Raw genomic sequence first — 14,741 nt, forward strand, 5'->3', positions numbered from 1 at the left:
CAGCCAGATTGGTGATTCTTCTCTCCTGTCAAACAGGACAGCTGCGTGGGCACTTCATGTACTGTACAGTACAGATGGCACATCCAGTCCCGAAAACCTCATCATCCACCTTCCAGATCATAACAGATACACAATAACATGCATACAAAGGAGACACACACCTTCCTGTCATCATTTAGTTTGCATTCTCGTGTCCACATCTTAGTCAAAGGTCAAATATCTCTCCCCATCCGTTCTTCAAACCAATTCCTCTTTGACATACTACTTCATGTATGTGGCTTTTATGTTATTTCATTTACGTAGTTTCATTTCATTTCTGTGACCGACAGATCAGAGACCGTATCGGCAACGGGAGTGTAGCGCGTATTTAAGGATACAGTTTATTGAACTACAGAGCTTCTATGATTTAAGCAACCCGATAAGAACTCATGTCGATATTGCTGGAAAAGACTTCAGTGCCAATAACTGCTTCTTAACATGTACAAGTAAGAAAGAGAATTGCCCTTCAGATTAAAAGTCCGAACTGATGAGAGCGTTCTAGCTGAGATTACTACAGGACTGATGGGATAGGTATTTGCCTAGAAAAAAAGAAACGATATAAATTTTGCCACGATTAGCACTATAGTACAAGATATTTGTCACGAAGATGGGTTTTGTAGAACTTTTTTTTTTGTCATCAGTTTTCTGACTGGTTGATGTGGCCCGCCACGCGTTCCTCTCCTGTGCTTACCTCTTCATCTCAGAGTAGCACTTGCAACTTACATCCTCACTTATTTGCTGGATGTATTCCAATTTATGTCTTCCTCTACAGTTTTTGCTCTCTACAGCTCCCTCTAGTACCATGGAAGTCATTCCCTCGTGTCTTAACAGATGTCCTATCATCCTGTCCCTTCTCCGTGTCAGTGTTTACCACATATTCTTTCTTCTCCGATTCTGCGCAGAGCATCCTCTTTGCTTACCTTATCAGTCCAGCTAATTTTCAACATTCGTCTGTAGCACCACATCTCAAATGCCTCGTACCTCTTCTGATCCGGTTTTCCCACAGTCCATGTTTCACTATCATAAGAGGCTGTCTCGAGACGTACATTCTCAGAAATTTCTTCCTCAAATTGAGGCCGATATTTGTTATTAGTAGACTTCTCTTGGCCAGGAATGCCCTTTTTGACATTGCTAGTCTACTTCTGATGTTCTCCTTGCTCCGTCAACCACTGGTTATTTTACTGCGTAGGTAGCAGAATTCCTTAACTTCATCTACTTCGTGACCATCAATCCTGGCGTTAAGTTCTCGCCGTTCTCATTTATACTACTTCTCATTACCTTCGTCTTTCTTCAGTTTACCCTCAGTCCATAATCAGTACTTATTAGACTGTTCATTTCGTTCAGCAGATCATGTAATTCCTCTTCACTTTCACTCAGGAAAGCAATGTCATCACCGAATCGTATCATTGATATCCTTTCACCTTGAATTTAGTACCACTCCTGAACCTTTCTTTTATGTCCATCATTTCTTCCTCGATGTAGAGATTGAGCAGTAGGGGCGAAAGGCTACCTCCTTGTCTTACACCGTTTGTAATCCGAGCACTTAGTTCTTGGTCGTCCACTCTTATTAATCCCTCTTGTGTCTTGAACATACTGTATATTAGCCGTCACTCCCTATAGCTTACCCCTACTTTTCCACAGAATTTCCTACATCTTGCACCATTTTACATTGTTGAACGCATTTTCCAGGTCGACAAATCCTATGAACATGCATTGATATTTCTTTAGTCTTGCTTCCCTTCTTAACCGCAACGTCAGAATTGCCTCTCTCGTTCCTTTACCTTTCCTAAAGCTAAATTGATCGTCATCTAGAGCATCCTCAATTTTCTTTTCCAATCTTTCTGCATATTATTCTTGTAAGCAACTTGGGCGCATGAGCTATTAAGCTGATTGTGCGGTAATTCTCGCACTTGTAGGTTCTTACCGTCTTCGGAATTGTATGAATGATGCTTTTCCGAAAGTCAGATGGTATATCGCCAGACTCATACATTTTCACACCAACGTGAATAGTCGTTTTGTTGCCACTTCTCTTAATGATTTTAGACATTATGATGGAATGTTGTCTAGCCCTTCTGCCTTATTTGACCTTAAGTCCTCCAAACCTCTGTTAAATTCTGATTCTAATACTGGATCCCCTCTCTCTTCTAAATCGTCCTGTTTCTTCTTCTATCATATCAGACAAGTGTTCCCCCTCTTAGAGGCTTTCAGTGTATTCTTTCCCCCTATCCGCTCACTCCTCTGCATTTAACAGTGGAGTTCCCGTTGCACTCTTAATTTATAACCCTTGCCCTTAATGTCACCGAAGACTGTTTTGTCTTTTCTGTGTGCTGAGCCTGTCTTTCCAACAATCATTTCTCTTCGGTGTCTTCACATTTTTCCTGCAGCCATTTCGTCTTAGGTTTCCTGCACTTCCTACTTATTTCATTCCTCAACAACTTATATTTCTCTATTCCTGAGTTTCCTAGAACATTTTTGTACCTCCTTTCATCGATCAATTGAAGTATTTCTTCTGTTACCCGTGGTTTCTTCGCAGTTACCTTCTTTGTACCTATGTTTTCCTTCCCAACTTCTGTGATGGCCTTTTCTAGAGATATCAATTCCTCTTCAACTGTACTGCCTTCTGAGATATTCCTCATTGCTGTATCGATAGCCTTAGAGTATTTCAACCGTATCTCGTCATTCCTTAGTACTTTCGTATCCCACGTCTTTGCGTATTGATTCTTTCTGGCTAATGTCTTCAACTTCAGCCTACTCTTCATCACTATTTTATTGTGATTTGAGTCTATGTCTGCTCCTGGGTACGCCTTACAATCAAGTATCTGATTTCGGACTCTCTGTCTGACCATAATGTAATCAAACAAATCTTCACGTATCACCCGGCCTTTTCCAAGTATACCTCCTGCTCTTGTGATTCTTGAACAGAGTATTCGCTATTAGTAGCTGAAACTTGTTAAAAAACTCTTTCTCCTCTCTCATTCCTTGTCCCAAGCCCATATTCTCCTGTAACCTTTTCTTCTACTCCTTCCTCTACAACTGCATTCCCGCCTCATGACTATTAGATTTTCTTGTCCCTTTACATACTGTACTACCTCTTCAATATCCTTATACACTTTCTCTGTCTCTTCGTCTTCAGCTTGCAATGTCGGCATGTACACCTGAACTATCTTTGTCGGTGTTGGTTTGCTGTCGATTCTGATAAGAACAATCCTATCACTGAACTGTTCACAGTGACACACTCTCTGTCCCACCTTCCTATTCATAATGAATCCTACTCCCGTTATACCATTTTCTGCTGCTGTTGATTTTACCCTATACTCATCTGACCAGAAATCCTTGTCTTCTTTTCACTTCTCGTCACTGACCACTATTAAATCTAGATTGAGCCTTTGCATTTTCCTTTTCAGATTTTCTAGCTCTCCTATCACGTTCAAGCTTCTGATATTCGACGCCCCTACTCGTAGATCGTTATCCTTCCGTTGATCATTCAACTTCCATGGCAGTACTCTCCCGGAGATCCGAGTTTGGGACTATTCCGGAGGATGACGGTTCAATCCCGCGTCCGGCCATCCTGATTTAGGTTTTCCGTGATTTCCCTAAATCGCTCCAGGCAAATGCCGGGATGATTCCTTTGAAAGGGCACGGCTGACTTCCTTCCCCATCCTTCCCCAATCCGATGAGACCGGTGACCTCGCTGTCTGGTCTCCTTCCCCAAACAACCCAACTATTCCGGAATATTTGGCCAATGGAGAGATCATCATGACACTTCTTCAGTTACAGTCCACATGTCCTGTGGATACACGTCACGAGTCTTTAATGCAGTGGTTTCCATTGCTTTCTGCATCCTCATGCCGTTGATCATTGCTGATTCTTCAGTCTTTAGGGGCAGTTTCCCAATCCTAGAACAAGAGAGGCCCTGAGTCTCAGTCCGGTCCACTGCCCTATATGACAAGGCCGTTGGCAGAATGAGGACGACTTCTTATGCTGGAAGTCTTCGCCCGCCAAGTCTGATTATTAGCTAAAATTTAAGAAGCGTTGGGATTCGAACCCAGGACCAAAGACGTTTTAAGTATAAATCAAAGACGCTATCCTTAGACCACGGGTGCAAATAGAAATGTTACCACCAGAAAAATGCCAGTATCTTTATAATTTATTGAGCAGTTGTAATAAAATACACATTTTTAGTATTTTATAAACTTCCGCATATCACACTTCCAATTTCGGCAATAATGTGCGTGACAGCCCTAGTCATGTAGGTGATGACCGTAAAACGTTGAAGTGGTTATGATGATCAATACCGCATGCGATCAGCAGTGTTAATCACACATCAGAACCTCTCACATCAGTCGTCCTCCTCCCAGCCTTTCCTCTCTCAAATTGCCACCAATATACAAAACACAAATGTGAAAATGTTAAGAGGCAGCGATAGTGTGCATATGGATACAAGGAAAAGGGTTGGGGGAAACTTTCTGCGTAACCAGCGAGAACCCCCTACCATCCACCATATTGGATTCAGTTCACATTTCTTCATTGGGAAGGGGGTTCCTGTGATACATGGTTTGAGGGTAGAATTTGACGAGAAGCACAATGGTTCAGTCCTCTTTGCAGTACCACACAATGACACGCTACGTGTTGCAGAAGGACGTACATATTACAAAATGTGTTCCACATACTCTCCGTGTTCCTGAAGACATTTCCGTACCTGTCAGAGAAAGGGCAGCAATCCACAGTTCCACTTGTTGCGCATCACAGATGTTCGCAGATGAACTACGGGCTTCATGTATTCCCATAGGTAGAAATCTAGGGGGGTGAGCGTCAGATCAGATGAACATGGCGGCCATTTCACCGGACCACAACGCAAAGTCAACCACCTGGGAACTGTGTGTCAAGCCAATCCTATACACAGGCACCGTAATGGGTTGGCAGCCCAACCTGCTGAAAGTACTAAGGAAATGTCTCGTCTTCGTTAAGAACCAAAGACATGACCATCACATCAAGAATCTGCAGATGGATCGCATCCTTGAGGATTTTCGTCAGTAAGACAGGGCCAACGAGGCGCACTCGCCAAATGCCACACCATACCAACACTTTGCCACGTCCTGGCGCCCTACAGGGATACGTCCACCTTCGATTGTCCGACCTGCCCATTGACGTAAAAATTCGTCTCATTACTAAAGACTATGCTTTATCGTTATCGATGGCGTTTAGCGCAAATAGCAACCCACAAATTTACATCTTCCAGTCAGGATCGTCTTCCGCCAGATGTTGTTGGAGTTGCATTTTGAATGGATTCCATTTCTGTCGCTGTAGAATCCGGTGGATACCGCTCCAAGGAGTAACAAACCGTTGGGCGAGTTTCCTCATACCTTGGGTGGGTCTCGTTGCCACTGCTGGTAGCACTGACGTGGTCGTAGCCCCATCAGTTGCTGCGCAGGGAAGGCCAGTAGGGGGATTATCTGCCATCGATTGCATTCCATAAAACTTTCTGTTCTATTTCCTGACGGAACTCTCCGTGAGATGGAGGAAGTCCCTGGTAATTCCCATGGAATTCCGGCCATCAGGTAATCTACTTGACTTCGGTCCTCTCTTCTTTGATCAATAGCATATTGTCCTCCATATTAACGGCATACCTTTAACGGCAGGAACAAACCGTGGTCATATTTGAACATGCTGCATGCCGAATTGGAAATGTTACGTCAAATGATAAATTTTATACGAATCAGTGGTATCACAAGACGAATTGCACCACTGTGTTTATCTTCAGATTCAACCGTTAACATATGCATCACATGATCCCACTCGAATTGAAGCTATGTGAGGAAAAGCCATTATGACAGATACATTATTCATGGGAAGATTCCGTAGCAACAGAAACTTTTAATTTTGGTCAAACGAAGTTTTACGATGGTAATCCATTTCCTGGTTGTGTAGCATAATAACGTATCAAGTTCGTGAAGCGATCTCCTGTGTTTAGAAGCGCATATTCAGCTGACAAGTGTTTCATGTCTTCTATCCAAAACTAAATTAGACTGTGCTAATGTGCTGGCAACGTTTTTACAGATATAACACCATCAGATTGTCAGTTTAGCTCATCGTTTCCTTGGCTGCTGAGCTATATTACAGTGTAATTATACTGGAAAATGACTTAACAATATAAAACCTCAGACATACGGAAATAAGAGCTTTGTAGAAGAGTGGTTATAAAAAAGTGTATGACAACGTAATATTTATTTTAAGAAAAGTGCTTCAGTTAGTCAGTAGCTAGTAAAGACATTAAAACGATCAGTGAAATGAATCGCTCACCTCTGAATGTACAATAATTTCTTGGTAACATCGGTTTATAATCTGAAGTAAGTTATAAAATGTTTGCCGAATACATGTTGCATGGGACGTGGACTGTTTTGCCAGAAGCGTACTGTATACGGTTTTTGAACGATATGCACGCAAGATATTAACTGAAAACAACGGATAATCAAGAAACAAAAAAGGAAACAAGAAGGAGGAAAAGAATTAGACTCCAAAGACAGGCTTAACGTAATACCCTAAAATGCTTGTTAAGAAATGAATCGTAAAGTAGGAGACAGGTACCGCCAGGACTTAAGCTGTGGGGGTGGGTCATGAACCATGCCTGCCTACACGTAACTCATTTAGTAACAGCTCTACCCACGAAAGATGAGGTTTTATGTAGGAGTCCTCACTCGGCACACAGTTTTAATCTGTTAAGAAGTTCCACAACAGCTTACACTCAGCTGCAGAATAAAAGATCCATCCTCGAAATGAATTACTTTTCTGCAATAATTTATTACGTCAAGGTCCTATAATAATTGCAGTGTTCAGAGTATCATTTTCGACACGTGATTGCCATCTTCAGATGTGATTATTAGAGTAAAAGATTCGTGATGTTTTGTAGCTCGTCTCTTTTTTTAATGTGTGAAGAGATAATGCTTAATTCATTTATGTGTTTTATACGAGTTCAAGGTGTTCAGCGAGCATAAATGGAATTGTTATAAGCTCATGTATATTGAAAACAGCGCAGCCAGAAGGGAAAAAGTTACAAATGCGAAACTTTCCACTTAGGTACATGGAGATCCGATATGCAAATGATGCCAATGCACATGCCTGCAGTGGCTCTGAAATCGGACAGGTGCCTTATTTAAACGGCACGTAGTGAGCGAGTAATGCAGATGACGATTACATCAAGACTGCATGAGGGCGTTATTAGGCGCGGAATTCCAGGTAGGCGTGTTAAACAACAGTTACCACACTTAAGCCAGTTTGTGAAGGGCCTAATCATCTGTATGAAACTGCAGGCTGGTCGACTCTTCTTGTGGCTCACCAGGTAGATCGATCGGGGAGTTCCGGCACACGATGTTGGGCACGGTGGCCACTAGATAGCACCCAAGTATGGCGAACCGGGTCTGTAGCGACCAGGAAGACGACGAGGTAAGTTGTCTGAAGGACGTAAGGCAGGTGATTAAGGATCCTTCAGTAACTTGCTCCATAATATACCCAGATATACGGGTGAAAGTTGTTGCTCAAACGATTTTCAGACGCCTTGCTAATGCGAATTTGCAGTCCTGATGCTGTTGTCGTGTACTGTCGTCAACACCGAGACATCGGCGACTCCGTCTACAGTGATGGCAAGCCAGAACGGCGTGGACTGTCACAGACTGACAGAACAGGGAGTTTAGTGATGAATCCCCATTTGTTCCGGGGACGGCTGATAACCGGACACGGGTATGGGGGCAGCGTGGTGTACAACCCCACCCACGCTGTCACACGCCACACCACCCACATAACCAGCAAAATGGTCTGAGAGGCCACAGCCTACGATAGTTAATTCCCTCTTAACTGTGGCATGTGGAACCTTAACGAGCCAGCATTATGTTGGTGACATTCTTCAACCGCATCAGCAGTCTTTCCTACATGGTTTACCTGGAGCAGTTGTACAGCAACACAATGCACGTCTGCTACAACTCAAGTTGCTCGGGACTTCCTCAGCCATATTCCGACTCTTGCATGGCCGTCTGCTCCCCAATTTTGCCCTTTACTGAGAATTTGTGGGAACAATTGAAACGCCAGATGCCACCGTGTAACTCTGTACGTGATTTGGAGGTGGCTCTTCAATATTTTTGGCCATTCTGCATCAGGAAAACACCAGACGTCTGATCAACTCAATGCAGGATCGTGTTGTGGCATGTACTAAGGCGAAAGGTTTCAACGTTTTATTGATGCCGAACTGTATTTGTTATCAATTTGGGATCAAGTGAATCTCTCATCTGTATCATCATGTCTAATAAATTCCATTTCGATACAATGCTCCCCTGTGGCTGCGTTACTTTCAGTGTTCCTGATGTACATCACGACGAAGCTGTCAGTGGATTAAATACATCCTAAGATGGCAACCACTTGCCGAAACCAGTGATGTGAAGATTGAAATTATTAAGCAATCTTGACGTGATAATTAATTAAAACGTCGGACACTTGCGTTGGTGATATGCCAACTGTTAAAGAAACGTTTTTCGTCTCAAAGATACCTGAATATTATCTCCTTCCTTTTTCAGACTACTTGAATGAATACTGTCGTTTTGGACTGGAGATACGGAATGATGGAGAAGCGTTAGTGAACCAGTTTGAGATAGGGAATGAATGTTATTCGTGACAGTGAGGAAATTTCAAATTTATCATTAGTCACAATGTTAAAAAGTCCAGTAGACATTTTTTTGTAATTTTGTATTTAACTGTACATTTTGGGCAAGATGCTGTTGCAAGAACTGTTCAGTGTGGTATTCCTGTCAGTATATATAGGCATGGCATCGTCAGAAAATGCTTTGTCGCACCCTTAAAACAACCACTCTGTAGAAAAATTTCTTAGGCCGTGAAAGTTCTTGCCATAAGATTCTCTTAAATTTCGAAAGTCTTTGGTACACTAGACTTTTTGCATTGCCTTCTCAGAAGAGATCAGGCCGAGCCAGATTTGAACGAGCTTACCACGAAACAGTATCTCTTCATCCTATCCACCATTTAGGGAGTGAATGACGGAGGTGGCTGAGAGCAAAATGTGCAAAGTAACATGTAGCTGCTTAATTTGTAACCACGTATACGAGAATTATGTAGGACATCTTGCAATAATGTGGAGAGCACGTATCTGAGATTTATACACTTTGTAAGTAGGCTGTTTAAGTTCTTATATTGGTAACGCCACCACCACGTAGCGCTCTGTATGAAAATCACTGGTTGTGCTGCGTGCAGTCTGTGGCTGGTTTGCATTGTTGTTGGCTATTGTAGTGTTGGGCAGTTGGCTGTTAACAGCGCGTAGCGTTGGGCAGTTGGAGGTGAGCCGCCAGCAGTGGTGGATGTGGGGAGAGAGATGGCGGAATTTTGAGAGCGGATGATATGGAGGTGTGTCCATCTGAGACAGTAAATTTGTAAGACATGAACTGATATATATATTACGACTTTTGCACACTATTAAGGTAACTACATTGTTTGTTCTCTATCAAAATCTTTCATTTGCTAACTATGCCTATCAGTAGTTGGTGACTTCAGTAGTTAGAATATTTTATTTAGCTGGCAGTATTGGGGCTCGCTGCATTGCAGTAGTTCGAGTAATGAAGATTTTTGTGAGGTAAGTGATTCATGGAAGGTATAGGTTCAAATGGCTCTGAGCACTATAGGACTTAACATCTGAGGTCATCAGTCCCCTAGAACTTAGAACTACTTAAGCGTTACTAACCTAAGGACATCACACACATCCATGCCTGAGGCAGGATTCGAACCTACGACCGTAGCAGTCGCGCGGTTCCAGACTGAAGCGCCTAGAACCGCACGGTCACAAATGCCGGCGGAAGGTAGACGTTATTGTTAGTCAGGGCCATTCTTTTGTAGGGATTATTAAAAGTCAGATTGCGTTGCGCTAAAAATATTGTGTGTCAGTTTTAGCACAGTCATGTGTTATTGCTCAAAGGGGGCATTTCAACTTTCAGTTACTCGGTTTTGGACCTATTTATGCCGACGAGTCCACTGCAGATATCGGTTGACGGCTCTTCGTAACAGTAGTATGGGGATTCGCAACGTCTGATACCATTGCGATTATGGGGAATCGTGTTTACGATGAACCAGGTTTTATCAGAGAAAAGTAAACAAGAATGAAAGCCCAGATTGACCATGCGACGTTGAAACACCGACTGACTCAGCATAACACGAGGTATGAAGCCATCGGGATTTAAAACACACTTCCTGTGAAAGGTGTGAATATAGCAGCCACCTGCGTATTGTTTTCAACGTAGAACATACTGCGCGACGTCCATTACACGTGCAACTGGTGAGTTGAAGGCGCAATGCTCCTCATTCACCAAGAAAGTACTGCCTGTTCCAAGACAGGAGGAATCCGTGCAGTCATTGTCTTCCACGGTTTTTGTATTGTGTTACACATATCCGTGCATCTTCTAACGTTTACAACAGTCTAGCAAACATGATGTGCGTCGGACGTCCCCTACACAGATGCTGGTGTTGTGATCTTTAGTCTGAAGACTGGTCTGATGCCGTGATCCTTCTTCATTTCTGAATAACTTCCATGCCGTACATCAATTGAACCTGCTTGCTGTATTTATTTCTTCGCGGCCCTCTACAGTTTGCCCCTCCCCCCATTACTCTTCTTCCTCCCATTACCTGACGATTCATTGATACCTCAGGATGAGTCCTATGAATCGATGCGTTCTTTTAATCAGTTTGTACCAGCAATTTATTTGATCCCAGTCGAATCACTACTTTGTCATTAGTTTTTCTACTATACTCTTGTTCTCTTAACTGATAAAAGTCCGTGTTTCACTTCCTCCAAGGCTACACTCTAAATAACTTCAGAAATGAATTCCTAACGCTTAAAGTTACTTCAGATGTCAGCTAATTTTCAGAAACGTTCTTGTCACTATTGCCTGTCTCCATTTTATATTGTCTCTATTTCGGGCATCATCAGTTGTTCCATTGCTCGAATTGCAAAGGTCATTTAGTGTTTTATCCAATCTAATACCGTCAGATTCGTCTGATTTAATTCGACTACATCCATTACCTTTTTATCTTAGTGGATGGTCATTTTATAATGTTTTCAAGACACTATCTATTACGTTCAAAACCTCTGGTAAGTCTTCTGCCATCTTTGACAGAATAAAATGCCACAGCGAAGTTCCAAGTTTGCTTTCTACTCCCTGAACTTTTGGTCCCCTTTCCAAATTTTTCTTTGGTTTCCATTACTGCTTCTCAGTGTTCAGAACGAATATCCCACTTTCCAATCACTACCTTCCCGTCATGCCATTTGATCCTTTGAAGGGCATTCCAATTTCTGTGAAAGTAGTAAACATTTTGCTCTCTCTATTTATCACTGCTCCTACAACAGCGGCAACGGCCTTGCCGCAGTGGATACACCGATTTCCGTCAGATTATCGAAGTTAAGCGCTGTCGGGCGTGGCCGGCACTTGGATGGGTGACCACCCGGGCCGCCATGCGCTGTTGCCATTTTTCGAGGTGCACTCAATATCGTGTTGCCAATTGCGGAGCTACTCGACCGAATAGTAGCAGCTCCGGTCAAAGGAAACCATTGTAACGACCGAGAGAGCGGTGTGCTGACCACACGCCCCTCCTATCCGCATCCTTAGTTGAGGATGACACGGCGGTCGGATGGTCCCGATGGGCCACTTGTGGCCTGAAGACGGAGTGCCTGCCTACATGGATAATTGACCTGAGAAAAACTTCCACTTGGAATGATATTTCCACCATTTGACTGTATAAACTTCTTTACTTTATATATCTATTGTGATTTCGGCCTTAAGCCGTTACCAGTTGCAACAATGTTGGGCATAATTAGAATTTTTAAGTGAAGTCATCGTCAATATCCATTGAACTGGGTGTCTCAGCGTGTAGATATGTACATAATCACAAAGTTGAATGGCAGCTAACGAAGTCTAACTATAATCAAATTCTAATTACATTATTTGCAGCTGATAATGCCTTATGGCCGAAATCATGATAGTAATGTAAAGTTTGTACAGTCAAACGATGGAAATATCATCCAAACATTTATACTTGACTGCGGCCCAAAAATATGAGAGTGTTATCAACCTTCCTCTTGCTTCTGCTGATTCAAGAAGTCTGCACAGACGGCAAAGACTTGGAAGAGCAGTCGAAATCGGAATGAATAACCTGACAGTTTCTCTTCGGTTTATACTGTTTTGCCAAAACGTTAAATGATGTTCGCTGATTCCGTAACGCCATTTTACTGTGTGTAACCTCCCCCCTCACTTACCGACCTTAATGACAGTGAAAAACGAAACCGCGTGTACCTAATGGAAATTTGGGAAAAGCAATCGTCACCGAAGTTAATCTATCGGTAAAGAGGGAGGAAAGGGTTACATCTAAATGAAAGGAAAAATGCAAATGAAACTGGTGGAAATTAATTTTGAAAAGGGGTAAAGTTAATAAAGAAAGTAAATGTGCGGCCGTTACGTTAACAATTAACTAGCGGTAATTAGATATTTGAGATTTGGGGGAAATCACGGTCGCCAGTCCTAAGGACAATTACTATAGTAACTGAAAAAGAAAGGTTATTACACATATAATTAACACTAGAAGCGTGGCAACTGAAGGTTGACACGTGTAGTGTGAAAACTGAAAGTTTGTCAGAAGTAATAAATTTCGCTACACTCTGACTTAATTTAGCAAAAGAATTAATAAAACCGGAAAATCGAAAGTTAATTTAGTGACTGAAGTTAATAGTGAGCTTTCTTTCTGAAGCACGTCGAAATCCAGTAAAATACGGTTAGTCTTGGACTACCTCAACAATCATTTCAAAAGCAACTTGACTCTACGCAATTTAGAAACAAGAGATTTTACTTTGAACTTGAATTAAATGATTCTGAACTATTAACAATAGTAAAATTTAGTACGTACCAAGCTGAGCTGCAGTCACAGGTAAGCTAAAATATGCTAACAAAACTCGCACTCTAAATTTGTGCTCGTGTAACCTAAATATTGTAGCCAGCTACTGAACTTTGAAATTAAAGCAGTGAAATCTAATTATATTATTTTAATGCTGGCGTTTGAATTTCAACGACACTCGGGTTCATTTCGGAAAAGGAAGGGACCCTGCTTGGCAATGCAATTGGGACAATGAGCAACAAAGGTTCATGCTAAGTTGCTGTAATTTTGCGAGGCAAATGGAACAATTTGAAAAGCTGAGGTCTGCCATACAGTTCTGAAACTTTACGTGCTTTTAGTCTTCCTTGTTGGTTGATTGAAGGTTTGAAGCCGTCGATCGAGGAGGTGGCGACAGTCAATCATTGTCGGCCGTCGCTGTTGCAGAAGCTGGATGTTGGCGCGCCTTCTTCTCGACACGGTCACCAGGCGAAACGGGCTCTTCATGTGCGCCAGCTAATGCTTCCCGTCCGCGACACCATGTCAGAAACTATCATCGCGAGTCGAGCGCAATTACATGCTGCCAAACCCCGAAAGCGCGGCAACTCGCGGGAGCGTCACACAACACCTGTTCCACTCGCTACTCCCGCCAGACTGTCACTGCTCCGCCCGCGGTTCACGCGGCAGAGTTAACACTACCAAAGATCCTACGCACTTTGATTCTTCACACGACCTATCGACGTAATCGTTCGATAGCAGTTTTCCCTAGGCAAGACCCAGCGTAAAAATACAAATAATATTTACGAAACAAACCAATTATACATCGACATGAGTGCATAAATATATATATACAAACAGTAAAACAATTACAATATATAAAGAGACAGAAATGTGATATCTTGAGGTAACAAAACAAGGAAAAAAAATAATAGTACAATAGATGAAAATAGGAGGATATGCATTTCCGGCGTTACACGTGCCCCACATTGTCTGAGGATGTTCGTGTAACGTAAACAGACTCAGAAAATGTCCCAAAAAAGAAACAGCGGAAATGCATATGCTCAAAACATCAACAAAAGTTAGCATTCGTCTAATTAACCATAAATCAATTTTTAGACCATAATAATTGAGTGGAGACACTCCTAATCTTATTCCACTCTGTCACCTTGCACAAAATAAAACAGGTTGACAACATATTAAAATTCATAGAAAACATAGAAAATGGTTTAGCTATTCTAAAATTGTCAAAATTCCCAACAGTATCAAGAAATGGAATACTATTTACAAAATTAATCAGAGTACATGGTCATAAAAACAGGTAGATCAAAATACGCAAATTAATAATTAATTACATAGAATACACATTTTTACATAACCCTTCCATAATTAATATTCTCGTCATGGGAGTCCATTAAACGCTAAACAAGAAAATAACACACATCAGATCGAAAAAAAACATAAATATTGACAGTAGAATTCTTTCAGCTGTCCAGGAAGAAAAACAATTCCGCCTTCCGTACTCGCAAGTACAAAGAATGCCGACAGCGGCCCAAGAGCCAACAGCGGCACAAAGGCCGACAGCGGTTCCGCCCCGCCAGTATTGTTGCGCCCGCGTGTGCGGCACGCTTGATCTCACTCGCCCTTGTGACGGCGTTTCCAGAACGTCCGTTTCACTGAATTCTTTAGGAAAAACTCACTCCCGAGTAATCTCAAGGAGTCCCTTAATACTATCACAGTGGATAACTCAACACTGTCCATCATCACACGCATGTACTAGCCTGAAACTTAAAACAGCGTCT

General features: G+C 42.2%; 1 pseudogene; it reads left to right on the forward strand.

Annotated features, from left to right (window-relative positions):
* The first annotated feature begins 11,429 nt into the window (after positions 1-11,429).
* On the forward strand, positions 11,430-11,547 carry LOC124620532 (annotated as a pseudogene).
* Positions 11,548-14,741: the final 3,194 nt, after the last annotated feature.

The sequence above is a fragment of the Schistocerca americana genome, chromosome 6, assembly GCF_021461395.2.
Source record: "Schistocerca americana isolate TAMUIC-IGC-003095 chromosome 6, iqSchAmer2.1, whole genome shotgun sequence".
Lineage (NCBI taxonomy): Eukaryota > Metazoa > Arthropoda > Insecta > Orthoptera > Acrididae > Schistocerca > Schistocerca americana.